Here is a 26,630-nt window from a genome sequence, read left to right on the forward strand (position 1 = left end):
GAATGATTTTTCCTCCTTTTCACTGAACTGTCTCATTTATAGGCTTCAGGAAGAATATGCTTCATTTAATTTTTTGGCACCTTTCTCTGCCTTTTTTGATGAATACTTTCTTCTTTCCACTCCCTAAAATGGGAGTGTTTCCCAAGTTTATACTTTTCTCTTTATACTTCTTTTCTTGGACTTTACACCTACTTTCTAAGTTTCAATGACTCCCTCTTTGCTGATGACTCTACCTTTATCCCATACCTTCTCCTAAGCTCCAGATCACACATATAATCTGTTTCGTGGCCATTTAAACCCATAGGCACTCAAACATGTGTTCAAAACTGATCTTGCCTTCCTACTACACATGTCATTCTGTTTCATCTGATTTTGGTCTCAGCTGCAAAGGTGATTTGAATATACCACGTCTGAACATGTCTGGAGAGGAATAAGACCATTAGTTTGAGGACTCAGGACTGCTGTCATCCTAGTATACTGCCTAGAACATTCACTGTCCCATTCTTTTAGGCAACTATTTAACACTGCACCCTTTCTTCTCACACCTTTAACATCTTCTCATTCTAGATTCTCAGTAATGAAGACCTTGCTTTGCACGAGAAGCAACCAGAGGAGATCTGCTGAAGTTCTCACCACCACATCTACTCACCTTACACTGTCCTTACACCTGTCACCATACACTGTGCCTTCCCTTAGGTTCCTCTGGATGAACTCTGTGCTCCTACCAACAGGAACTCTTCATTGTGCCCCAGATATCACTTCCTTTCACCAATCTTAGGACACTGCTCCACCAGTTTCTCCTTTCTCTCCTGTTATCTACCTTTCTTTTATGGTTGAAACATTCCGGTTGTCATTCAAACATGCTACTGTAGTATCTCCCTTAAACAGAAAACCCTCTTCTTGACCCTATATTCTCCTCCAATTACCAGCCTATTTTTCTATTCGCCTCTATAGCAAAATCTCTACTTCCGCTTCCCCTCTTCTATTTTCTCCTGAACTCTCTCTCATCCCTCCACAGGTCAAGGTCTTCAATGACCTCCACATTGCTAAATGTGATGACCAAATTGCAACTCTCATTTTACTTTACAAACAGTTGCATCTGACACAGTCGATCACTCCAGCTCCCTGGAACACTTTCCTCACTTGGCTTCTGGTACATCATTCCTGATTCTCACCCACTGCTTGATCTCCTTTGTTGATTCCTCCTTATCTTCCTGATCTCTAAGTTTTGAAGTCCTCTTGTCTATGCTCTTTTCACTCCACACTCCTTCCCATAGTGATCTCATTCAGTCTTGTGACTTTAACTATCACCTACATACTGAAGACTCCCCCAAATTTGTATCCCCACACAATCCTCTTTCTCTACCCCAGGTTCAACATCTTCAACATCTCCACTCAGATGCCCAAAAGGCATTGCTAGTGAAATATGGTAGCAGCCAACCTCTCTAACTGCTTGACATGTAGACTTTCCCATCTCAGTGAATGGCAACTCCTTTTATTTGATCAGCCCCAAAGCCTTGGTGTCACCCTTAGCTTTTCTCTTTCTCTTATACCCCACATCAAATTCATTGGCAAACTCCATAAGCCACACCTTCAAAGTAAGATCAGATTTGACCACAGTCTACCATATCTGTTGCAAACCCCTGCTGGACCAAGTCACCACCACTTCTCCTGGATCACTGCAATCACCTCTGTCCACTCTCTCTGTTTCTGCCCTTATCCCACTATTTCTTCTCCTCAGGGCAGACAGAGCGTTGCTTTCAAACATAAGTTGGATGTCATTCTTCTGCTCAAAGCCCTGCAATGACTTCCCATCTCATTCTGAACAAAAGTGAAATTCTTTATCATGAGCTACAAGGTCCCATACAACCTGCCACTCCTCATGCCCATCCTATCTCTGATCTCGCCTCCCGACTCTCCCTCTCACTCCCTTTGCTCACTTGCTGCTCCTTGAACACACTAAGAACACCCTCATCTCGGGGCCTTTCCACCTGATAGTCCCTTAGTCTACAAATTCTTCTAGATGTTCACACAGCTCTCTCCTGCTTTTATTCATGTGCCCACCTCATCAGAGAGACCTTCCCTCACCTTCCTATACAATACAGCAACTTCCTTATTCCTGACATTTCATATTCCCCAATTATTATGTGTGTGGCCTGAATCAAGGTTCTTAAGTAAGTGTTCTGCATCTCAGTTTTCTCCCCTGACTATAATAAGAGCATTCATAAGGATGCTGTGAGGATTAGAGCTAATCCATGTAAAGCATTAGAACAGTGCCTGGCACATAATGAGGGCTCAATTCAATGATGGCTATTATTATTATTATTATTATTATTATTACTGTTATTATTATTATTTTATACAACTAGTCTGGCCTCCTGAAGTTGTTCCCCACATGGATGTTAAAATTCTGAAAACTGAGTACCAGAGAGAAAAAGTTCACCCACAGAATTAGTGATGGACAAGACACCAGAAGCAGCCTTCTAACTCCCAAGCCAGGCCACCCTCCTGGGACACCCTCCATTCTGCCTGTTATACCATGGACCCTGCCCAGGCCAGCAGAAACCATACTAAGTGGGGAATGGGCTCCAGGACCAATGCCTGCCACCTACTGATGTTAGGCCAGTTACTCGACCTTTCTGAGCTTCAGTTTCCCTTCTGTAAAATGAAGATATCATCTGTCTGCCCTCCTCGCAGGGGAGGATCACATGACATAGTGATCTCCAGAACTGATGCCCCTACTCAGGGTACATGATTAGCCATTTCAAATACCCCATGGAAAGATGAACAATGTCCTCTGTTTATTTTCAAACTTGTGGAGTGTGCAAAAAGGATGCCCAGTCCACATGAAGCAGAACCCGTGGGCTTGTGAGGTATTCATTTATTCCCACAGCAAACATTCACTGATCACCATACTTGTGCTAGTTTTACCAGCCAAGGAGGTCACTGGAAACTAACATCTGTTTCCATGACCAGACAATGAAAGGGGAAGTAGAGTACATTTCTTAGCAAGCTGCTGCTTGGGAAAGTTCACCTTGGGAAGGGTAGTTGTTTGCTGGGAAGAATGGACTAGGATGTCTAGAGAGAACTTTCAGCCCAGAGAGGATGGGCAAAATCCTCCTAGGACATCTGGAAAGGCCATCGGGCCTGCAAAATAAGGTAAAGAAAGGGGCCTATACTAGAAAACAGAACTTGTTTGCTAAAGACCTTTCTCATTCTTTCTGTGCCTGAAGACAGTGTAGGGCCATAGAAGAGATAAAAGTAGGACCCGAAGATCAAAAAATGTTGCAGATGTTGGTGTTGTTTTGTTATTATTTTTTTGCAAAGGGCGGGGGCAGGGGTGAGGAAGACATAGGCAGTCCTTGGAAGTGTTTACAAAATGGCGAACCCTGATGTGGGCCAAATGCAGGTGTAGGATGAGATGTGGGGCCTTAGAAGGCAGATCAGGGGGTGGGAGCTGACGAGTCTGGGAGTGGCTTCCCTATCCTTCTAGAACAGGGTCAGCAAACTTTGTAAAGGGCCATGTGATAGGCTGAAAAATGGTCTCCCAAAGATAACCACATCATAATCCCCAAAACTTGTAGTTTCTTATTTGAAAAAAGGGTTTTTGCAGATGTGATTAAGTTATAAGGGTCTTGGGACAGGGAGATTATCCTGGACTAGCTGGGTGAGCCCTAAACGTCATCACATGGATCCTTATTAGTGGAAGGCAGAGGGAGGATTAACACTCACACACGAGCATGTGTGTGCTTGTGTGCAACCTCCCCCGGGGGCCACGTGAAGATGGAAACAGAGGTTGGGCAGATGCGGCCACAAGCCAAGGAATGTTGGCGACAACCAGAAACTGGAAGAGGTGAGGAAGGGATTCTCCCCTAGAGTCCCCAGAGGGAGTTCAACCCTGCAGACACCTTGGTTCCCGTCCAATGACACTGATTTTGGATTTCTGGCCTTCACAAATGTGAGAGAACAAACTTTTGTTGTTTGAAGCCACCAGTTTGTGGCATTTTGTAATGGGAGTTCTAGGAAATGAACATACCCATTATCTTAATAAATCTTAATAAATAATAAATAAATCTTAATAAATCCTCAAAGTAACCAGGAGGTAATAAAATCTGATCACTTATTATGTGCCAGAGAGTTTTTACTCAGTATTCACAACAGCCTTGGGAGGCAGATACTGTTATCTTCCCATTTTATAGATGAGAAACCTGTTGCCCAGAGAAGAGATCTAACTCTTCTAAGGTCACACAGCCGGCACCTGGTTGAGCTGGCCTTTGAACACAGAGGTCTGGCCCGAAGTTCCACGTCCTGGGCCACCTTGTGGTGAGCTCCCTGCCCCCAATGGTAACCACATGGCCTTGAGCATTTGATTCCCACTTTCCTAAGTGTCAGTAAACTAAGTGGCCTCCTCTGGGGTCCTGTGGGGATCAGATGGGACAGTGGACAGGAAAAGTGTTCGGTAAACTACAAAATGCAGTCATGGGGGAAGCATAAGAATTCAAAGGAGAAGCAAATCTGCTTACCGGCTGGGCTTGGTGAGGCTGTCCTGGACACTGCTCTGAGGTAGGTGGGGCCCCCAGAAGTGGAAGCCACCCCCTGCCCCCTGGAACATACACAGGGAAGTTTCTAGACCCATGGGCAGAAGTACATGAGTGACCTCACAGATGTCACCCCCAAAGCCCCCATGATGCCGACCCTGCAGGTGATCACTGGACTTCAAGGCATCAGTTTTTCAAGCCTGAGCCCTGCCTTAAGCTTATCAGTATCTCCTCTGACTTGCCTTCTCTGAATTTTTCAAAATGAGACCAACCCCTCCCAGAATCATACAGTTTCATTCACTGTAATGACTCCTTTAGTCCACAGAGAAGTAGACATTCAGTGACCTATCCAAGGCCACACAGCAAGTGTGTTCTGTCCAAAGTGCCTGTGGATTTTGATGTTCTTGGCTCCTCCTTCATTCCAGGAAGCTGGGAATTCTGTCTGGTGGGGAGAATCCAAGAAGGGGGTAAGCTGGCATCTGGGCACGTTAGCTTTCATTTCATGGCCTGGAGCCAGCCCAAAACTCTTCTACCGATCATTATCACACACAAATACTATTGCTCCCAATGCCCCGGGAAGACCCCAACCTCAGTGAATTTGTCACTCGGCCCAAGATGCCGAGCTTGTCCTACCATTCAGTCAGCCATGCATCCCACATTCACTGAATTTGTTGAGCTCCTATGTGTCAGGGACTGTGCTAGTGTTTGAGATGTAAAGAGCAAAAGACAGTCTCTTCCCCCAAAGAAATTCATAAATTAACAGGAAGAGAGGCAAATAAATAAATAACTGCAGCAATCCTGAAACTCATACATTAGCTTTTCACATTTATTTCTGCCATTTTCTTGTAACAGTTTACTATTAATATTTACTTAGCATTTTCTTTGAACCGACTCATTTTTTTTTTCTCATTATGTGCCAGCTCTGGGTTTATTTAAGCAATACCATGAATTTGTGGATTTAATTTGCTAGTTAAATTTTTTATGCTACATAATGTGCTGAAAAGTTAACTGTAAGATAAAAAATTCGTGGGGACACTGCCTAAAACATGGGAAACAGTAAATTATTGCAAAGGAGGGTGATACGTGCTACATTAGAGGTCTGCAGGCTGCCAGATCAAGAGGAAAATGCTTTTCTCCTATCAGGTCACGGCTAGTCAAGACACATTAGGGTTAACGGTTTGATAAGCAGCATCTCAAGGCAGGAAGTTTTATGGCAGGAAGCAGATAATTCTATGCTTTCACCCCAGGATCTCAGAAGCATTAACTTCTCAATGTTCCCGCCATCTGAGGCAGAGAGAGGCCATTCTTGTCTCCAATTTTCTAGACCAGTTTTCTAGAGACTACAAGTGGAGGGGATCTGTGATGTAAGACCACATTTTTCAACCTTCTGCTTCCATCAGACCCAATGACAAATGACATTCCCGTGGGAGACATTCTCATGGGTTTACGCCGCCGGGTGGAATGTAATCCCCAGGGCTTGCATTTAACTGCAGCCCCACCCGAGAGAAAAACAGGTCAAAAAAAATGCAAAAGAGGATGACACCATTATACAGATAATCTTGAGTATGCTTTAATTATTTCTTAAAAAGGAAATAAGCAGCAAACTGTGGGACTTTCATTATTAACAAAAACTTATTTGTAACACTCCCTTGCAAACGAATGGAACACACCAGTCTATTGGGATACTAATAGTATTAATCTACTCTGCAAATATTTACTGAGCACTTTTTATGTGCCAAGCCTGTGTTAGACAGTGGGGTTATGGTGAGGGCCTAAGACAGATAGATACAGTCTCTGCCTCCATGTGGTTAATGAAGGAGGCTGATGTTAATTAAATAATCATCCAAATAAATGCACGGTGTGATGCATACTACAAAGAACTGATATATGGTGCTGGCTTGTAACAGTGGATTGTGATTTGGTGCTGGAGGTAAGAGAAGGCTGCCCTAAGAGGAGGACAATGGTAGAGAACTAGGGATGTGAGGCAAGGAACTACTAGTTACTCTTCATTAAGTTTCTTCCATGAGCTGGGTGCTGTCTTAGCCAATCTTCACAGTGACTCTTTGAAGTGGGTATTATTATTCCCACTTGGCAAGAGAGGAAACCCTGGCACAGAGATGCGTAATGACTTATCCAAGGGCACAGAGCTGGCTACTGGCAGAGCTGGGAATCAAACCCAGGTCTGTGTGACCTTCACGTTGTGCTTCCCCCCTCAAGGCACATTGCCTCTCCAGGAAATGCATTAAATAGGAAAAAAGGCTATTAGCTGTATTACCAGCCATTATTTTGCAGCTTAGAGCTGTGGTGTCATCTCTGTCCACCCCTTCAATCCTCAGCACTGGCAATGATGAGGTTGGGCAAGTACTGGTGGCTCCATTTTGCAATGGGAGAACCAGGGCAGAGGAATGAAACATGGCAGAGGGAGTCGGAACACAGAGCTCCCTCTTCAGGTAAGGCTGCGCATGCCTCAGTGTTCAGCTTCTAACATTGCCGAGTCCAACACGGGAAGGAAATGGCGTGCCATGACTGAACTCCTAAAGCTTTCTGCCCTGAATTCTGTTTTCCTCTGCCTACCTGCCTGGGTGCAAATTAAGCAGCTGCCCGCTCACTAGTGTGGAACACTGCAACTGGTTTGTGCTTTGCTGAACTGGGCTGAAATTGCTTGGGCTGCAGCTGGTCCTGGGGGGATGAGGAAGCAAATGAGATGGGATCTCAAGAGTGTGTCCTGAAGGGTAAAAACTACAGATGACCAGAGTACTGCTGTGCAAGACGGGCCGGTGCCTGAGTGGACAAGGCCACTAGTGGGCCTCTGAGCAGTGCGCCATCGGCTGCTCTGGTTTCTGTTTCACATCTCTGCAAGCCTTGGCATTTTGCACCTGAATGTTAGCTACGAATTGCTGGCTGAGTCTCGCCAGAAGTTGCCGGAAATTTCTGTTCATATCTCCACCCTTGGAAACCTCGCCACAAGAGTTTTGTAATCCACCAAGTACCCTGCAAGTGGGAGGAATGACACCTTGACCTCAAATATTTACTGTTTTCATTACCGGCTAGGAGTCTGGGCACTACAATTACACTGCCTGGTCAGAATCTTGGCTCTCCAACTTACCAGCTGCATGACCTTGGACAAGCTACTGAGCTTTCCATGCCTCAGTCTCTTTATCCTTCAAATGGAAGTAATAATATTAACCATAGGAGCGTTATTATGAGAATACAATGATACAATGTGGGTAAAAGCACTTAGCAGTATCTGGCTTAATAAACACTTGATAAGACCTGGCTGCTATTGTTGGTTATTGCTTCTATTTCTTTTCTTTCTCCCTCCCCGCCCCTCCTTTTTCCTCTCTCTTACTCCCTCCTTCCATAAACTGTTTTTTAATTGTATAAGGCACTGAAACTACTAAGACCTGCAAAACCCAGTTGCTCACAGTCTTGCCTGGGTCCCATAGCCAGAAAGTGGACTGCCTCAGAAGACTCAACCAGGGTCTTGCTCTTTCCTCGTGTCTCCCTCCTCCTCCTTCTCACCCCACTGGTACCTAGCATGATGCCTTTCCCATGCACCTGCTCAATCAGTGCTTGAAGGTCCAACCAGGTTGTGGTTAAGAGCGTAAATCTTACAGCAAGACTACAAGGATTGGAATCCTGGCTCTGCCACGGATGGGCTGTGTGGCTTTGGGCAAATTACCTAACCTCTCTGAGTTTCAATTTCCCTACCTATCAAATGGGATTATGATAATGTGTTTGCCCCACAGAGCTGGGCTGAGCTCTAAAGAATCAATAATAAAGTCCTTCTGTTAGTACCTGGCACATAGTAAGGGCTACTTAAGTGTCAGCTATCTTTATGATTGCTGGGTTAAGGTGGACCCAAGGCACAATTGCTATTTAAGGGTTTCCCAGCTCCTTTTCTCATGCGTTTTCCTTTCTCCAGGGGCTGCCTTGGGATTCTTGGGCAGAGATTTAAAGTTCTGAATAGATCTGCAGCAGAAAATGCTTCTCTCCCTCCTTTCCCTTTTCATTCTCTTGAAGAATAGCTTTCTTTTTTTTAAACAGAACAAAAAAGCATCAGCAAAGAACTCCTTACCTCACAGTGAAGTTTTCTCTCTAGGAGTCCTCCCCTTCTTATTTTCTCAAAGGTTGGGTTTTTTTCCCCCCTTTGTAACTATTTCTGAAGGAAATTTCCAGAATAAGAAGGAAAACAAATGGGTTTTCAGGTCTTGTCGTTCTAACACACAAAAAATCTGGCTTTCCTTAGGCTATGGATCTGGGCCCCAAAGGCTGTTTTAGGAGTTAGTCCTATTCTCCAGGATCTCACTGGATCTTCCCAAGGACCTGTGGGACCAGAACTGTCTCCCATTATACAGGAAAGGAAGCTAAGGACCCAGTGAAGTGAAGAGCTTAGTCTCAGTTCCCAGCAGAGGCTGAGCCCCTGATACTTTTGTATGTTAGCTGAGCTTCTCATAGTCACTAAGGCCTACCTCCTCCTTTGCTTCCTCCTGTGACCATGGTTTAGATTGCCTGAATGCCTGGCCTGGGAGTTTACAGTGCCATCTGGGGTCCTGAAACAGGCCAGGATGAGAAATAACAGACCTGTAGCCTCAGCTGAAGATACAGCAGGGAGCGGTGGGGATTGTGGTGTGCACATTTGCCTAGTTTAACCTGGATAGGTGCTCCTCAGCATCTGCTACTTATGCCCTGGAAATGTGGACCCAGAGTGTCTGGTTTTTCAGGAGAAGCTGAAAATCTGAATTTTTCTGAACATTTGTGGATTACATCAAAAAGAAGAAGAAGAAGAAAACAAAAGTGTTGAACTCATAGCTTTACTTGCTCTTTATCATCATAAGTCCCTAATCTACCACCTAATAGCTATCAGCCTTTGGTCCTAGAGTCTTTTGGGGGAAACTCAACCTCATCTTCTAAGGACTGACAGTCCTTGCTAGACATAAACTCTAGAGGCAGGCTGCTTGGGTTCAACTCCCAGCAATACTATTCAGTAGCTGTGTCACCTTGAGGTGTTGCTTGAACTACCTGTGCCTCAGTTTTTTAATCTTTAAAATGGGGATGATAATAGTATCTACCTTATAGGGTTGTATGAGGGCTGAGAGAACCAATATATGAAAAATCCTCAGTGTTTGTTAATATTATTTTCCTCTTTCTTAGGTTAAACATTTCAAGTGCCTCAACTGTTCTCCATACTCCATGATTTCTAGGGCTTTCAACATTCTGATCACTCTGTTTGGAGGGTGAGCCAATGTGGCTCCCATGATCCCCTCCCTGGTATTCCCATTCTTGCATAATCCCTCCCCACTCCCGAGTGTAGGCAGGGCCTATGAAAAGCTTTCTGCCAACAGAATATGGCAAAGGTGACAGGATGTACGTGACTATGTCCATGTGGCCACATTGTATAAGACTGCAATGCCCATCTTGGGAGGAGATGCTTTACTGCTGGCTTTGAAGAAGCAAGTTGCCATACAGTAAGCTGCCTGTAGAGTCACATGGCAGGGACCTGAGGGTGAATTCCAGCCCACAGCCTGAAAGAAACTGCGAACTGAATTCTTCCTCAGTGGAGTCCCAGATGAAACTGCAGCCCCAGCTAACATCTTGATTGCCACCTTGCAGAGGACCCGGCAAAGCCAGGCCTGGACTCCTGAATCCATGAGTGTCATTTTAAACAAGCCACTAAATGTGGGAAAATGTTGTACAGCAACAGACAACTAAAACAGTCAACTAGTCACAACAGTAGTTCTTCCACGTTCACCCTACATTGGAAACCTCTAATATGTCAGTGGCCTACTTGAAATAGGGTCCTGAAATAGAACAGCATATCACAAGGGGCATCATTTGCATGCTGCATGAGGTGTGGCCATGAAATAACTTCATGGCTTTTCTAACTGCATAAGAGAACAAAGGTACCTGTTCATACAAGAGCAGGCCTTGAGCCTATACTGTGAAGATACTGGGCTGGATGTCATGAGGTAGAGGAATCACGTCACCCTCCAAGGCAAACCCGCCTTCTGGCTCCAGGAGTGATTACCTGGGGCAGGTGATACCTGCAGCTCATCTGTTTTCCTCCTAATTCTCCTCCCTCTTTGTGTAACTTTTCTCCTTTAAAGAGGAGTCAGAGGAACTAAAACAAAACAAAACAAAACAAAACAAAAAAACAGAAAACAAAACAAAAGAACAAAAGGTGGACTCCCCTGTGACAGTTGGAGGGGACATGAGGGACCAGACAGCGCCTCTTTGTGTTATGGAGGCTTATACCAAGACTCTACTGCTCATAAATAAATAAAAGCCAGGGTTGAATCATGCCTTCCGACATTAGTGCAGCACTCTTTTCTCAAATTAAAACCTTTCATTTTCTCACTTGAGAGTAGTAAGAGGTTGACACTGTGGAGTTTTGGAGCTATGTGCTGTCAGAGGGCCCCTCCTTACTTTCTCTTTGCTTTTGGGCAGATGAACTTGCTTCTCTAAACCTCAGTTTCCTCATCTATTAAATGAGGCTAACAACACCTGCTTCACCAGGAGTTCAGGAAGGCTGAGGGGATAATATATGGAAAGTGCATGGCTCCAAACAAGTGGTAGAGAAGGGCATGCTCCTATTATTATGTTCTTATGGGAATATTTAACTCTCATGCATCCCACCATGAACTTGATCATGAGGAAAACATCTATTGAGCAATTGAATTGTGTCTGACATCTTCCCAGAAGGCACTTTCTTAGATGAAAAGTATCTAGTAGAAGTTTTACCTCATCTGAGAAGTCTTCTCTGGTTATCCTGACCAAAGGAGTTCCCTGGACGCTCCCTGCTCCCACTCGGTTTTTCTCTTCATTGCACTTACAACTGAGATGGTTCATCTATTTGTTTCTATGTCTACTCTCTGTCTCTGCCATAGAGACAGGCTCTAAGGACAGGGACTACATCTGTCTTGTTTCCTGCCCTATCTTAGCACCCAGAACAGGGGCACACCCAGCATGGGTGCTTAGTAAATAAGGGGTGAATGAAATGATAGAACCTGTCTTGCTTTTTCCTATGAGAATTGGCCTGAAGGAGAAGAAGTACAAGAAGAATCCAAACCACTTGAAAGAAGGAAAAAAAAAAGAAAGAAAGAAAGCATTCTAGCAAAACACAGTCCCATTTACTTACTGTGCACTTTTCATGTTCCAAGTACACTGCTGAGCCCTCAAAATGGGGTATTTCATTTCATTCTCACATTGGCCTTATGAGTTAGTCTCTCTTAGTGTCCCCAATTTATAGATGAGAAAGCTGAGGTCAAGAGAAGTGAAATCTTCTGCGTAAATGCATACAGTTAGTAACAGGCAGAGTTGGGGTTTGGAATGCAAGCCCTAGGGACTGAGCTGCTCTGCATTTCCAAAGCCGATGGTGGTCTTGCCTTTATGGAATGAAAGCTGAAATATTCAGAGGTAAAAAGGCATCAAGTCTGCAGCTTACTCTTAAGTTGTGTGTGTGTGTGTGTGTGTATGTGTGTGTGTGTGTGTGTGAGAGAGAGAGAGAGAGAGAAAGAGAGAGAGAGAGAGAGGGAGAAAGAGGAGGGAGAAATGAAGTAGGGAAAGTGGAAATGCAGTATATGTTAATGAATAAGGAATCTGGGTGAAAGGTATCTGGTAATTCTTTGAAGTATTCTTGCAACTTTTCCGTAAATTGGAATTACATCAAAATAAAATGCCTTTTAAAATGCCAATGGTGGGTTGGGGTGCCTGGGTGGCTCAGTTGGTTAGTCGTCCAAATTCGGCTAAGGTCATGATCTCATGGTTCATGAATTCGAGCCCCATGTTGGGTTCTGTTCAGACAGCTCAGAGCCTGGAGCCTGCTTCGGATTCTGTGTCTCCCTCTCTCTCTGCCTTCTTCTGTTTGCATTCTCTCTCTCTCTCTCATTCTCTCTCTCTCTTCCAAAAATAAATAAGGATTAAAAAAATTTCTTAGAGCCAATAGTAGGGGTCCCTGGGTGGTTCAGTCAGTTAAGTGCCTGACTCTTGATTTCAGCTCAGGTCATGATCTCGCGGTTCATGAGATCAATCCCCACATCTGGCTCTGTGCTGAGTATGGAGCCTGCTAGGGATTCTCTCTCTCTCTCCCTGAAAATAAATAAATAAACTTTTTAAAAAGCCAATGGTGGGAAGAAGATGCAATTTGTATCATGATGAGGAAGGTACAGATCCTGCTTAGTGAGAACAAAGTCAGGGTGGGGGTTATGTTGGGGCAGACTTTGGGACCTAAAAGGCCAGGCTGGGCAGTCAGGCTTTCTCAGGGAGACGATGCTTGAACAGTGATAGGAGTGGTGATGACATCGTCATTTAACCCTGCCTGCCCATCCTCTAATACTCCCCAAGGCTTTAAAAGCCAACTTCTCAATCCAGCTGCTTACTCCTGAAGTTACCCCCAGGCCAGCTCATGCCCATGGTCAGGGAAAGCGTCCCTCCCCCAAGGTATGGCTTCTGCTCTAGTGATCCATACAACACACCAGCCTCTCCATCCCAGGACAGGAGAGGGACATTTGAGTGCTGGGGCTTCACACACTGTCATGTAATTGTCCCCTGGGGAAGCAGAAGAACAAATTCTCTGCACATTCCAAAAAAGCACCCAGAGAGGGTAATTAACTCATCTAAGGTAACACAGGTGGCAGAACTGAGATTAGAAGAACACCAGTGTTGTGGGTTTCCATCAAGTGCTTACATTCTTATTTCTTGGTGCCACCTTCATTATACTACAAAAGGGCTAATAGTTAGCCTTGAGTCTTGGTTCATTCTCTTGAAATACACCATCTTTCCACTATTTTCTAAAGTAGATGTCCATGGGGGAAGGTTGTGCATACTTACCCTAAAACAGGGATTTCAGAGTTAGACCTTAGTGACATCGATTCCTATGGGATAACCTTGGGCAAGTGACAACCTCCTGAGCTTCAGTTTTTGCATCTGGAAGATGAGGACAATGACGTCTGGCTTTCTGGGTTGTTGTAAAGGTCTACTATCTCGACAGATATTTATTAGACACTGATCTAGGTGTTATAGATACAGAACTGGACAAAATAGATGAGGGCTCTGCCCTCAAGGACCTTCCATTCTAGTTGAAAATGCAGTGAAAACACATAAAAACAAACAAGGGTTTTCCAGATAGTGATAAGTACTGAAAAAAAACATCTGAAAAATTTTCACGATGGGAGCCGGGAGTGACTGGGGATGGGTGTGCTACTGAAGCTATGGCAGAAGTCTCTGAGAAGCTGACAAACATTTAAGCTGGAAGCTGAATAAGAAGAAAGCGGTGTTGGCAAGACATGAGGAAGGTCTAGGGAAGGGTCTAGGGCAGCCCTGGAGAAGGGAGTGAGATCAGCTTGGTGAAAGCATGTTCCCAGCGTGATAGGAACACGGTAAGCTTGAGGGAGAGCGGGGGATATAACGGCCGTGACGGCAGGGACTGTAGCACACTGAGCGTGCAAGGGTGAGGCATTTAGAATTCATTTTAAATGCACTAGGGATCTTTTAAGCAGAAGAGTGACATGATCTGATTTTGTGTGTGTGTGAAGGCAGATAATGTATGCAATGTTGTTAGTGCAGGACCTGGCACAGTGTAGACATTTAAGAAAGGAAAGCTTTATCATTGTTTGTCATTCCTAGGCAGCACCACTAATCATTATGGACTTCTAGAAGGTGGGTGGCCAGTGAATATCTTCATTCTAGAGGCAGTGCACCTGGATGCACCTGCCAAGGGGAAGGGGAGAGTAGTGGGAGCTACTCCTAAGTGCTTGACTTCCTCCCTCCTCCCTGCCACCCTCTCCACCCCAAGGCAGATGCCAGCCACCTCTGCCAAGCCAAGGGGCAGCCAGGGTAGGATCACTGGGCCCCCCTCCATCTGGCTCTAGCTGCAGGCTTCCGAGCCGCCTTCACGTTGCTGTAAAAATGCAAAGCATTCCAGCCATTTTAATTACTGGGCGTTGCATAAGCCAGCAACCGGTTCACACAAAGGAACAACAGACAAAAAATGATTTTTCAACATGCCTTCAGCCTCTCCCCTCCTTTCCCCCTGAAATTGCCTCCAATCACTGGCTCCCAGGCCTTGAAAAGCACTCCAGGTATGTGCAATCTCTTTCAGAGTTTGTTGATGTGACATCAAGATCTTTTTTTTCTCCTAAATACTTGAGGCAGAAGCAGTTCCAGCTACCTTCAAGTGCTTTGGAAAGTTACTGGTCATATTCCTACTGACACACTGAGACTGTCATAGGGGCTCCATATCACACACACTGAGAACTTCATTGTAAAACACAGTTCAGTGTGCGGTGGGTCTGTCTGGGCACCAAGTAGGGGGCTTTTAGTTTTGGAAATTCCAAAATGGTCTCATTATAAGGTACTCCAAGTCATGAACCCCAAACAGAATACTCCACTGATGCTTGGATATGGAGAACTTCTTAAAAGTTTGTAATGTGATTAGAGAAGCTTCCAAGTTTCCTAATTCTGACTTCAATTTTTTATTATTTATTGTTTTTCAAATTTTTTTAATGTTTATTCACTTTGACAGAGACAGAGAGACAGAGCATGAATGGGGGAGGGGTACAGCAAGGGAGACACAGAATCTGAAGCAGGCTCCAGGCTATGACCTATCAGCAGCACAGAGCCTGATGCGGGTCTCAAGCTCACAAACTGTGAGCTCACAACCTGAGTGAAAGTTGGGTGCTTAACCACCCAGGTGCCTCCCTAATTTTGACTTTTAGTGATCTTTTTTTGGCACTACTGAACTCTTTCTTTCCTCAAAATTTAATCTAACAGTTTACTGAGGACCTACTGAGTGTCAGGCATTGTGGTAAGTGCTCAGAAAACTCAATTAGCCTCTGCCATTAGCTCACTTTCTGAAGAGGGAAAATGCTACAGAAACAGACAACCTAATGTAGTGTGGTAACTATCAAGTCAGAGCTCACCTAGCTTGGGTGGAAGGAAAAGCTACGTGTAGGAGATGATACCTCCTAATAACGTTGTCTCAATATTAATACTGACAGTGGCCATGCATTGGTGGCTGACTCTATGCCAGGCATTCTGCTAAATCCTTTTCATGTATCGTCTTGTTTGCTCCTCACAACTTTGTGAGATATGCTAATGTACTAATGCTGTCATTACTTTATTAGATAAGAAAATTGAGGCTTGGGAAGATCACTTGTCCAAGATCTCAGTCGAGAAATGGCAGTGGCATGTGCGTGCGTATTTGCCACCTAGCTGTCCAGGAGAAGAAGCCTGATTGGTGCCATCTCCTGAATGCTGTGGTATAAATACTCCCATTATGGCCAACGTTAAGTTACCAGTGTGACGTCACTGAGTGCAGAGTTGGGAAGAACGAGTAGCAGCACACCATGATACAACACCCCCCCACACAGACACAATAGCTGGAAAGACCCTCAAGACCACAGGTGAGAATATGATGTAATGAAGTCACTAGGAAGTGATGAGTTCCACGTATTCATTACCACGTTATTAATACAATTTGATTATATGTTAAAATAATTAAATTCTTAATAATCGCTGTGTTTAATAACGGACTCGAAAATTCCTAGAAAACCTAACAACCAGGCGCTCATAGGCCAGTGTGAGCCAGCTGCAGCAGGCCGGCATCAGAAGCCCTCTCTTTACCCCTCTGTACAAGTAAGAGGCAGCCAGGTGAGAGGAAGAAAGGCACTCCAGGGCAAGGAAACAGCACGGACAAAGACCTAAGACACAGACATGAGAATTGAGCAACAATACCATTTAGTGTCTACAAAATGTTTCTGACCGTCCATCAGAGTCCAGAAAGGTGGTGAGAAGCACAGAGTCTAACACTGAACTTCGGATTCTGGTTCCACCACTTACTAATTGTGTGGTCTTGGCCAAGTTACTGAACCTCTCTGTGCCTCAGCTTTCCTTTCTGTAAAATGGGCATGATAATAACAGCCCCTGTGTTGTACAGTTGGCACAATTAAATAGATTTATATCCCTAAAGTACATAGAACGGGGCCTGGCACGTAAGAACTGCTCAATGTTAGTTATTGCTTAATCCTTGAAAATACCTCTGCAAATTAGATGTTTGTCTTCCCTTTTTAGAGAATAACTATAAGCTAGAGAGAAACTTAGTAGATGGACAAGATGGGACTTGAACAAGGGGTCTGATTCACTAGCTTCAGTGCTCTTCCTGAGGGCTGGAAATCACATTGAACCTATTGAGTATTACACTCCAGGAGGGCCCGCAAGGTGCTCGCTGCCCTCACTCTTTCCTCCGATAGGGGCCACATCTGATTCATGTTCTCACATTCCTTGATCTGAGGGCACAAGGTGTTCTGGGAAAGAAGACCCACTGGTGACAGGCATGGGCATCTGCCTTTTGCATCCTTGTTACTTTCTGCGAGTTCCCCTTCTCCGGGACGAGGGAGGCTAGCAGGGTGGTTGAGAGCATGGGCTCTGGCATCGAACCCAGCACTGCAGCATCTTGACCATGTCATCCTGGGCAAGTTACATAAGCTCTCTGTATCTTTGTTTCCAAATCCGAAGAAAACACGGATGGTGAGGATAATTCCATCTACCTCACAGTTTTTGTATGAATTAATATATGCAACCTGCTTAAGATAACATCTGGCACCTAGTAGCTATAAGAATTAACAATTATTATCAATGTTTTGTTTTGTTTTCCTCTTCCTTTTACCCCATCCCTTCTTTGGGTATTACTTACATGGTCAAAGGGGATAAGGGATTATGTTCATCCTTAATCAACACAGATCGTTAGACTATAGGCTGCTGGAAGTTAGAGGCCTCATTCACCTCTATACCTATAGGGCCACACTCTGGTACATACAGGTTCTCAGTGAGAATTTATTATGTGCCAGGCACTGAGCCAAGTGCCTCACTCACCATACCTTTGATCCTTAAGAAAATCCAATGAGGTATGAACCTCTCCTCCATTTTACCACTAGACATCTGAGGCTCAGAGAAGATAAGAAACTTGTTCAAGGTCATAGTGAAAAAGTGAAGGATTAAAACCCAGTTTTACTGATGTCACAGGTCTTGGTCCTTGACCCCTTTGTCAGTCTCCTTCCAAAATACTCCACTGGGAAGTTTTGAGAGATCATAAAGTCCAACCCCTTGGTTTTACATTTGAAGAAAAGGGGTTCATTGGTTTACTCATGGTCACCCAGATATTTTGTGTTGTAGAACTAGAAGAAAAACCTGGCACATTGACTCAATCTCATGCTTGAAATTTCAAGAGGAAACAAAGCCATATTCAATAGCTGTTAAAAAATATACTGATCAGTATTCTATCAGCTTGCTTCTGGATTGTGGGCCCTTTCTTTGTAATACAAATGTAATGCCCCTGTGGCATCCATCCAAATCCTGAGTAAGGAAGGGCACACCTACGCTCCCAGAAATTGCCTGCTCTCTGATAGCTCCTGCCTTCTCTCCACTGCTAACCAGGAAAAACAAGGGATGCATCTCACCTGCCTGCTGATAAAGCTCCCTCTCTGGTCCTTGGTGGGAGGTCCTGTGACTCCCTCTGTTTGGTTCCAACAATGATCAAGAGCTCTGAGCCCTCAAAGAGAACCCAAGAGACAAAGAGGAAATCACTAGCACTTCCAATATCCTGATGACCCTAAGGGTATAGTGACTTTCAATCTCCAGAAATACTAATGGTTTTGAAAGAGATATCTGGGTCTGAATCACATCTCTGCTTCTTCCTTGCTTGAAAGAAATTAGACGTGCAATTTAACTTCTCTGAGTCTCAGATTTCTTTCCTTTTACCTTTTGACCCCTCTTACCCATTTTCCCATCCCCCAATATCTATGTGCCATTACCTGTACCTATGAGCTGTTTTGTTTCGTTTTGTTTGTTTTTAACTTCCACATATAAGAGAGATCATATGGTTACGTGTCTTTCCCTGACTTGTTTCACTCAGCATAATACCCTCAAGGTCCATTCGTGTTGTCGCAAATGGCAAGATTTCTTTCTTGTTTACAGCTGAATAATATTCCATCATATATATACACCACAATTAATTTATCCATTCATCCCTCATTGGATACTTAGGTCGTTTACACATCTTGACTATTGTAAATAATGTGGCAATGAACACAGGCGTGCATATTTTTTTTTAGTTAATGTTTTTGCCTTAGTTTCTTAACTATAAAACAGACATAAAATAAAATAGTACCTATTATTAAGGGTTGTGAAGATTGAAGACAATACTTGATTGGAAATTAATTGTACATGGTTGGTACACAACTAATGTGAGTCCCTTTCCCTTTTTCTTATCTTAGAAATCTTTCTCAGCTTACCAACTCAAGGTTGATGTGTGTTACAGGGCAGGGAAATAATTGTTTACATTAAATTAGAGAAGCCTTGATTGATGGGAGGACGATGAAGCACTAAAGAGTCTGATTTCTTGTCTCGCCTTTGCCAATAATCCCATGTGATCATATAAAAGCCCACCTCTTTGGGCCTCTTTCTATATCTGTAAAACGAGAGGGTTGGATTTGGCGACCTACAGTTCTCTCCTAGCTCTTACCATGATATGGGTTCTCAGACATCCTTCCCACTCCCTCATTGGGTTACCCAGTGCTATGACCTCCTGGCATCCTTGATCCTCCTGTTGTAGTTTGTACAAGCCACTATTGTTTTCATGTCTTTCTCTCCCACTAGACTGGGAACTCCTTGAGGGCACTCCTTGCTCACTGTCAGATCTCTAGTGCCTACCATGTAGCAGTGGACGCTTAGTCAATATCTGGGGGAATATCTGAAGGAAGCAGGGATGGAAGGGGACAATCTTGTTCCTTTCTTCCAAAGAATTGATAATCACACTGGAACAAACAAGTTGTGAGGCAAATAGAGGCTGTTGGTGGAGCAATGATAATGAAGAGTCCACCCACAACTTGGAAAGAAGGCTATCTGTCTACTGAGCTCTGAAGCCATAAATTCACACACCACTCAAGTGCTTGGCCATCTGTGGTAGCAAATAAACACACAGTAAAGGAAGCATTCAAAATCTAGAACCCAAACTAGTTGACCTGAAGGTAATCATTGGTGGTGACTGTAATCTAAAACACAGAAACCAAATGGATTATAATATTCCCAGTGAAGAAAAAAGTCTGGGTGAAAGAAGAGAAGAGTGGCCTGTTTGGAGCAGAGAAATGGGAAGACCGAAGAGTCCAAAGTTGGCAGTGTATATCCGGCATTGCTATGAGAGGGGCTCTTGCTAGTGACTGTGAGCAACATTACCCTCTTAGAAAAGCCTTTGCCTCGGTTAGGAGAGTTCTACAGCATTTCAACTGAAAGACTTTACTTATGACGACCTCAGTCCCTGTATTCTGACTCCATATACCCCAAAGCAACATTCTGATGAGAAACTAGCCTCACACAAAGCTCTCTATGGTTCTAAGGAGGAAAACATGGGGGGCACATTGATATAAATGTGCTAACCTATGTCACAATTAATATTTCATTGGAAGCAAAGACAATGGAATTGTGACCGGCTTACTGGTCTCTTATGAATCATAGTATCCCTGGGACTGATCAAGTCTGGGAACTGAATCTAATTGAGTTTCTGTATTTAAGAAGCTACATTCCAGAACCTCTGTAATGGTAAGTTTGTAAAGGAAATATTCTGATCACCTCCCTCTTTGTTTCCCTGCCATTCAATGGTTAGTTTATTCTTTCAATATTTAGTAAGTGCTTATGCAGATTCTGTGCTAGGTTTTTGAGAGAAAGACATATTAACCACTAGGGGCAACAGAGTGTGGGAAGCATTGGGTAAATCTGGGAAAGGAATGAGGGAGGAGAGGCCAAGGAGGGGTGGTCAATTCTGTTCAGGAAGAGAGACTCAGAAAAACATCCATGAGGTGGTGACTCTAGTTGAATCCTGAAAGATAAGAGAATCCTTACAGAAGAGATGGAGAAGGGTGGAGGAAAACATTAGTGGAAGGTGGATTCCAGGCAAAGAGCATAGTGTGAATAAGCTCAGAGGCAGGAAATGGATAGCTGGAACTTCATGTTGGGTTGGAAGATGGGAATGAGGGCATAGGTTTGGAGAGATAAGCTAGCAGGGTCTGCTGTTGCAATCACACTGTGTTCTACAGGAATGGTTTTCCACTCTGGGGCCCTGGGAAGAGCCAGATCACAGCAGAGGGCCTTGTATGCCTTTCTTTTGGAGTTTAAGCCATGGAAACAAATAATCATTTTAAGCAAAGGACATCACGATTTCAGATTTATATTAGAAAAACTTTACACAAGCAGCAGGGCATAAGTTGCATTTGACAGAGAAAGACTCTAGAGAGGGTGACCAATTATGCGACTATTGAAGTTGTCAGGAAAGAATCTATATAGGCCTGATCCAAGGCAGAAATGGTGGGCATGGGGAGAAAGAGAGGGTAAGAAGAGATATGTGGAGTGAAAATTTATAGGACTTGGTTAAAGGTGGTGCCCTTAGCAGGGATGGGTACCACTATAGCAGGGGAAAGACAGTGGAGTCTGAGGAGGTGACGGGACCACCAAATGAAATTATCCAAGGGGGAAGCTGGATATAGACTGGAACTCAGAGGGATATTGCTGCTTGCAGTGTCCACTCCTGTGCACACAGCAGAGTGGTAGCTAAAACCAGGGGGGAGAGTTAGCCAGGGAGAGCGTGGAGGCTGAAAGGGAAGGGAAGGCAGCCAGGGACAGAAAATTGGGAAACACCTACATTTTAGTGACAAGAAGAGTCCAAAGGGTCTGCCAAGAAGACTGAGAAAGGTACAGTTGGAGAGGTGGAAATCGAAAACCCAGAGAGACTGGAGTCTCAGCAGCCAAGTTTGAAGAAGGATGTGGTCAATGGCGTCAAATGCTCTTTGGATCCTCCCCGCCACACAGGATGTGTCGTTTTCAGTTCTAGCAGGTTCTGCTGAGGAGAGCTCAAGTGCCTTTCCAGAAATTGAATCTCCAGCCCCGTCGGACAGAAGACTGGCCATACGTCCACCCCATTCCCTCCAAGCCGTGAGAGAACCCGGCAGAGACACTCACATGCGTCTTCTCTGTGAAGCTGCACATGCAACCTTCAAAGAAACCACAAAGGAGCTACTCATTTTTAAAGGAAAAACACACGAACTCCACTGGCATAAGGAAGACATTAAGACAGGGCCGAGGAGGAGAAGGTCTCCCTCCACTTAATATTACCTTTCACAGAAATAATTGACCGAGCAAGCACATAGTCATTTCAAAAAAATAAAAAAAATAATTTTTAAAAGCAAGAGCTAGAATATTAACTCTGTTCCCCAGCTCTCACCACCAGAAAACATGGGGCACAAAATGTCTCTATAGCACACATGTGTTTTCTGGCTTAAAAATCCCTGGAGTAGCTGGGGGTGGAAAGAAGTGTGAAAAGCTGAGGATTCAGGTGAATGCAGTCAGAGAATCTTACTGAGGGGGTCTTCGCTCCATGACAGGACTAGTGGGGAGCGGGGGTAAGAGGCGCTGTGCAACTTTACTGCCATGAAATTGGCTCCAGATGGAAATAAGAAAAGGTGTTTACTCCCGGCCGGTGCCAGACACAGAGAACCAGAAGTGCTTACCATCTCAGGTTCATAATTCCCAGTGCTGGGCAGCAACCCCACTGAGGGTCTGGCCAGGGCTCATGGTGATGGGTGGACCAGGGCTGTCTGTTGCTTGGAAAAGGCTATTTTGAATGTAATGGCTTTCAGATGAGGTCTGTGGGTTTGGGGGAAGGCACTGTGCCTAGGGTCTAGAGGGGAAAGGGAAGGGAAGAAAAGAGGTGTTTCCCTATGAGGCAACAGAAACGACACATGTCTTGTCAGCACCTTCTCCCGGTTTAATTTTCAGAGGCTAGCTTTGCCCCGAGAGAGTGGGATCGTGGCATTGTCTGCTGTGTTCCCAGATCTTCCCGATCTCTCCAAACCCATGATTCACAAGTATGTAGCTTTCTGAGAGCACATCTCCCTTGGGTTGACATGTGGTCAGCTCCGGGGTGGAGGAGCAGGGCAGCTGCGGACCCAGACGGGATGCTGACTGACAGCTTTGTGGCCCTTGCAGACGGGAGGGGTTAGCTTCACCCACTCAAAGTGGGTGACTAGTGTGGAACTGCCTCTCCCGCCTTCTCAGAGACTGGCAGAGACTGCGGGCTTATGGAATGGGTGTTCTCTGGCCTACAGCGCCCCCTAGCACTGGCCGGAGGGATAGGGCTCTGTGAACTCTCCAAGGAGCTACCACCTGCCTATCTGAAAAGTGGGAAGGGGTTGGTGGGGCCAAGCATTTTGACTCATTCAACCAATACTTGCTGACGTCTTGGTTACTAACACTGTCTTCAAGGGGCTTCCTCTATCCTGGAAGGGAAACAGATGGTAAACAATCACACTGTAGTCAGCTAAGTGGTGTGAAAGAAAGCACAGGGTGCTGTGGGGATACACTGCACTTGATTGATGAAGACTGGGGAGAGGAGATTACAGAAGGCTTTCTGGAGGAGGTGACATTTCAACTGCAACAGTGGTTCAATGAATTTTGAAAATAAGGTATAGAGACAATAAGAGACATATTTCCTGACCTTTTCATGCTTAACATCTAAGAAGTAAACAGACAGATAAACAAGTAGTTTACACGGGGCCCTGTCAGAAACAAGAGCTTCGGTCTCTCCTATGATTCACCATCACCATCTTTGTTTTCAGCCTGAGTCTTGAAGGAGAGCACAGAATAGGAACTCAATAAGTGTTGACTGAGAGATTGATGGTTGTGCTTCAGTCTTGGGCACATTTGATTTGTCTCAAACCTGTTTAAATGGCAAGATCTATCTTCCCTTCCTTGTCCTTGAGAGTTTCCCAAGAGATCTTAGACTTTTTGAGCCAAGGGGGACCTTGGGGACCATTAAGTTACAGATCTCATCCAATAAACACACAAATTGAGGTCTGGACAGGTGACGTGACTCGTCCACACACACACCTGTCCTTCTGTAGTGACTTTTGGAACCAATCTCACATCATTTGCTTTTTTTTTTCTTCCACCCAGCCTCTCTTTGTCCCCCAGAAATAAAGTTTCATGCATTTCTTTGCAGTAATATGTTTGGAATGTTTTCAAAAAGTATTAAATAATAATACAGAAAGGGGAAAAAATAAACACACAAGACATAAACCTCTGGGGAGAACAGAGCGGTATGCATTCTGATTGGCTCAGAGATGATTATTATCATAATAGAGAACCATTTAGCCAGTGCACGTGGCAGGAGGAATTCTCCACATGTTACAGACTGTGCAAAGAGTCTCTGAGACTCTGGAAGAAACTCATCTACAGATCTGAAATGCAGATTCAGGACCACGAGTGGTTGGAGTTTCGATGACTAGGGTGTAAGCATTAGGTCATGTGCTGCAGATTGGGGGAACTGAGACCCATGAGTGTGTGGGAGAGAGCCAGGTAAGGAATTAGGCAGCTGCAACCCAATTCTGGCTGTGCCACTAGCTGACCGTGATAGGTTGGGCGGTTTTTTCACCTGTCTGAATCACCTTACCTTCCCCACCTATAAAATTAGGATGGATAGTCTCTTGGGTCCTTTTATAGGACCTCTAAATGTCTGTGAGAGACTTCTCATAGATTCCAGCATCCTGTAACTTGATATAAAGGGGGTGGACGTGGACCCACCTTCCCTGGAAAAGTTCCAGGAAGGGGGATATCAGGTAAGCTTGGTAAGTTTGAGGATAGGCCAGAGAGATTTCGAGACTTCTGCAGTTCTTTCAAGGTTTACAAATCTATCACTGTTCTTTGCTGTCAAGAGAAAGTAGGTGAGCCGGTATGGTCATTGTTACCACCAGCCGCAGGTCCACTCCATCTAGCTTAGAAAACAGTCTTGAAAAAGTAATTCTTACATATTATTATGTAGGTCTATGGACACCATGATATCCAGATTGATGCCTGTGAGGTCTGCTTGCTGACGGGGCTGACCCTAGCAGTAAGGCACCTCTTCCTCGGGGAGAGGACTGAGCTGAATTCTCATGGGTAGGCTGAGGGGAGTCCCCTGGAGTTCAACATTATGGGCAACTTCCTGACTGAAAGGGAAGCTGAACTCCAAAGGCTGTGTGAACCAGCTTAGGATAGGGAGCAGGAGGAAATAAACCAAAAGGCAATTTCATTACCTTTCAGCTGGAAAAACAATCAGATTACTCCTGGTGCTTACATAATTAAGTAGCTGCCATAATCAAATGCTTCAGATTCTTCCTATAAGGAACCTACTGCTTGAAGTTCAACCAAAGTTACCTGCCTGATACTCGTGTTTGAGGGAAGCCTTCCCTTGGAGAAAATATTGGCATTTTGGACAAAACCGTAAAGTGACAAGAAAAAAAAAAAAGAGAAGAGAGGGCCTTTATCACATAAGATGCTTATCCAAAGTGGACTTGGTCTGGAAAGGCTTCTAAAACCTTCCACATGACTGGCATCATGCAAGGTTAAGTAAAACTCTCAAATCCCACCAAGTATGCCCTTATTCAACCTGGATCCTTGGAGTGGACTCTGGAGTGTCCATTGCTCCAGACTCAATGGGCTGCTGGCCATACCCCCACCCAAGTCTCCTGGGACCCTATTGTGTTCAGAGGGCTAAAAAACAGTGTGGCCAAATATCTCAGGTCTCAAAATATTTTAGTGTGCTTGGGGGAAATGATACAATTATATTCCATGAAACTGTAAGCCAAGTGCTGAGGTAAACATTGAAAGAGGGGAAAGATCTATCTGGGCCAGACCATGGCTAGAGTTAAGGTGGGAAGGGGCTTAAAAGCTGGGGAGGGGATAAGGCAGAAAAATGTAGAAAACTCGATTCCTTCTTTATAGCTACAATTCTTAAGGGGGAGGGGATGAAGGAGTTTAAAAAATGTTCTTGGAAATACCATTTTCAATGAAATTTTCTGCTTCTGTCATCCCAATATCACTTCTCTGAGATGTAATAGGGTTTCTGAGAAAGAAGTTGAACTTGCATTTCTGAGGAGTATTCCAGGTCCTTATTTTGTTCCAAATTTTCAGCATTTCTATAGCCAAAACATTCAAGTGTCTTTCTAAACAGAATGAGTTAGGAGAGAAAGGGAGAGAGGGAGCACGAAGAGAAAGATAGAAGACTCCAGCTGCAAAAGGGCATCTGCGTGGTGACAGCTAGTTACTGCTGAAGTCCAGGGAAATCAAGCCTTTCTTTCGGTGCAAATGAATGAACTGAGTTCCTGGCTGGTTGCCAAGTCATGCCACCGTTCTGTGCCAGTTTCCTCATCTGGAAAGTGTCAATAATACTTTGTGTTTTTCCTATCTAAAAGAAATTTTGTGAGATATAATGAGGTGTGGCATGGAAAATATAAGGCAGAATCAAGATGTTACTCAATAATCAGGATAGTTATAGTATTAGTTATTGGCAATTATCCATTACAGCTAGTAGTCTAGGATCCTGGATAGCTCTCCAGAATCTGGTGTTACTGCAGGGTGGGATCAGTTCACCCCCAAATTCCTTTCTGAAGGATGGAGACTTGTCTGGCCTTGGTGGGGTTACCATTCCTCCTGCCCTTTCTACTCACTGCTTTTCAAATAAACTCAGGGCCTTTGCACTTGCTGTTCTCCCTGACTGGTGTTCTCTCCTCCCAGATTTCCACAGGAGTTCCTCCCACTCCTTTTTCCCTGCTCACATCTCAGCTAGAATGTCACCTCCTTAGAGATACCTTCTCTTACTGGCACATAGAAAGCGGTGCCCTCCCCAGTGATTTCTAACCCATTACTAAGTTTTGTTTCTTCATGGTACTATCACCATAGAACATTACCCAATGCATTCGTGAATTCACTGATGCATTGCCTGCAACTTTCATGCAAGCAAGGAATCTGTTTTGTTCATTACAACATCCAGAACAGTGTTTGTTGAATGCCTTCACGGTTTACTCTGGGTGAGCCTGGAGAAACCACAGTCCATTATAGCCAGCTCCAAAGGGCAGATGGCTTCCTCACATCCAGGAAAGTCGGGGGTGGGGGCGTAGGTCGTCAGCTGGCTCTTTCCCCTCTGACCCTGCTCTCTCCAGAGAAGACGGAGAATTTGGCCTTTTTCCTTAGCCTTTCCACCAGGCGCAGTCAGGGTCTCCAAGGCCAGGACCG

The 26,630-nt window shown here is 44.6% G+C and overlaps 1 protein-coding gene across 2 annotated transcripts in view; it reads right to left on the reverse strand.

The window, feature by feature from the left end:
• The window catches only part of SYN3 (synapsin III), a 465,836-nt gene that overhangs the window by 218,925 nt on the left and 220,281 nt on the right, over positions 1-26,630 (reverse strand). The gene's annotated exons all lie outside the window — the stretch shown is intronic.

The sequence above is a fragment of the Felis catus genome, chromosome B4 (assembly GCF_018350175.1).
Source record: "Felis catus isolate Fca126 chromosome B4, F.catus_Fca126_mat1.0, whole genome shotgun sequence".
In the NCBI taxonomy this organism is placed as follows: domain Eukaryota; kingdom Metazoa; phylum Chordata; class Mammalia; order Carnivora; family Felidae; genus Felis; species Felis catus.